A 2,500-nucleotide genomic window follows, 5' to 3' on the forward strand; every position below is an offset into this window, starting at 1 on the left:
CTAGTTGAGGGGTTTTTTGGTCACTGTCGTGCTGTTTAAGAGCTAAACCTCCCTACATGAAACCCGTTTCCAGGTTGTACACTCCGCGGCCTTTTCAGCCAGGTGCAAAATAAGCGCTTGCCAAGTTCGGCATGCGCAGAAAGCAAAATTTCGACATAGTTTTTGAGGTTAAAAGTAGCGCAACACTTTCGACTTTCACTTTTCGCTTTCTCTCCTTCCCTCTCTTTTCGCTTTCCTTGCCTCATATATATATATCAACTTGCTGGGCATTTTTGCTAGGCTTTATTTTGGTAGGAAGAGTTTCTGAGAAACCTTTCATCATCTTAGAGTTAGGTGCTCCGTAATGGAGCAAGCTTTTCATGGAGATTTTAGGTCAGTGTTACATGGTTTTTTTGGCTGTTTCTCCAGTTTCCTTGACTGAATGGTGCTCATTCTGGTACAGTTTGACCGATGTCTTCGCCCTGCACAAGTTAGTGGACAAAGCTGTTCCTGACCGTTAAAAGTGATGACGTCACAAGATGGGACCGTGGATAAAGCTGGACGTATTTTGCCGGATAGTAGGGTTTGAGGAAAAAAAAAAAAATGCAAAAACTCTGTTTGGGGTCCCCCGTGCTAATTTAGATCCAACCAGGGAGAGATTAATAGGGGCCTGAGCCAAACGTGATTAAACCCATGACTACGGCAGCTACTTCATTTGTATAAAAAAAAATAACGATAGTACATAGTTGTGAATTTTTTTCCTTGTTCTTGTTCATGTGGTAAGCAGAGTTAGTACAGAACGCATGCGCATTCGTAAAATACGTATTCACCCTTTGGCTACTAGAGATTTGGCCGAAAAACATGTTTTGAAGCTAGTTGAGGGGTTTTTTGGTCACTGTCGTGCTGTTTAAGAGCTAAACCTCCCTACATGAAACCCGTTTCCAGGTTGTACACTCCGCGGCCTTTTCAGCCAGGTGCAAAATAAGCGCTTGCCAAGTTCGGCATGCGCAGAAAGCAAAATTTCGACATAGTTTTTGAGGTTAAAAGTAGCGCAACACTTTCGACTTTTACTTTTCGCTTTCTCTCCTTCCCTCTCTTTTCGCTTTCCTTGCCTCATATATATATATATCAACTTGCTGGGCATTTTTGCTAGGCTTTATTTTGGTAGGAAGAGTTTCTGAGAAACCTTTCATCATCTTAGAGTTAGGTGCTCCGTAATGGAGCAAGCTTTTCATGGAGATTTTAGGTCAGTGTTACATGGTTTTTTTTGGCTGTTTCTCCAGTTTCCTTGACTGAATTGTGCTCATTCTGGTACAGTTTGACCGATGTCTTCGCCCTGCACAAGTTAGTGGACAAAGCTGTTCCTGACCGTTAAAAGTGATGATGTCACAAGATGGGACCGTGGATAAAGCTGGACGTATTTTGCCAGATAGTAGGGTTTGAGAAAAAAAAAAAAAAATGCAAAAACTCTGTTTGGGGTCCCCCGTGCTACTTTCGATCCAAAGAGGGAGAGATTAATCCGTCCCTGAGCCATACGTGATTAACCCCTTGACTACGGCAGCTCCTCTATTAGTGTAATAAAAACTAAGGATAGTCTATAGTTCTGAATTTTTTTCCTTGTTCTTGTTCATGTGGTAAGCAGAGTTAGTACAGAACGCATGCGCATTCGTAAAATACGTATTCACCCTTTGGCTACTAGAGATTTCGCCGAAAAACATGTTTTGAAGCTAGTTGAGGGGATTTTTGGTCACTGTCGTGCTGTTTAAGAGCTAAACCTCCCTACATGAAACCCGTTTCCAGGTTGTACACTCCGCGGCCTTTTCAGCCAGGTGCAAAATAAGCGCTTGCCAAGTTCGGCATGCGCAGAAAGCAAAATTTCGACATAGTTTTTGAGGTTAAAAGTAGCGCAACACTTTCGACTTTCACTTTTCGCTTTCTCTCCTTCCCTCTCTTTTCGCTTTCCATGCCTCATATATATATTTAACGTGCTGGGCATTTTTGGTAGGCTTTATTTTGGTAGGAAGAGTTTCTGAGAAACCTTTCATCATCTTAGAGTTAGGTGCTCCGTAATGGAGCAAGCTTTTCATGGAGATTTTAGGTCAGTGTTACATGGTTTTTTTGGCTGTTTCTCCAGTTTCCTTGACTGAATTGTGCTCATTCTGGTACAGTTTGAGCGATGTCTTCGCCCTGCACAAGTTAGTGGACAAAGCTGTTCCTGACCGTTAAAAGTGATGATGTCACAAGATGGGACCGTGGATAAAGCTGGACGTATTTTGCCAGATAGTAGGGTTTGAGAAAAAAAAAAAAAAATGCAAAAACTCTGTTTGGGGTCCCCCGTGCTACTTTCGATCCAAAGAGGGAGAGATTAATCGGTCCCTGAGCCATACGTGATTAACCCCTTGACTACGGCAGCTCCTCTATTAGTGTAATAAAAACTAAGGATAGTCTATAGTTCTGAATTTTTTTCCTTGTTCTTGTTCATGTGTTAAGCAGAGTTAGTACAGAACGCATGCGCATTTGT

The sequence above is a fragment of the Montipora capricornis genome, chromosome 6 (genome assembly GCF_036669925.1).
Source record: "Montipora capricornis isolate CH-2021 chromosome 6, ASM3666992v2, whole genome shotgun sequence".
Taxonomy (NCBI): Eukaryota; Metazoa; Cnidaria; class Anthozoa; order Scleractinia; family Acroporidae; genus Montipora; species Montipora capricornis.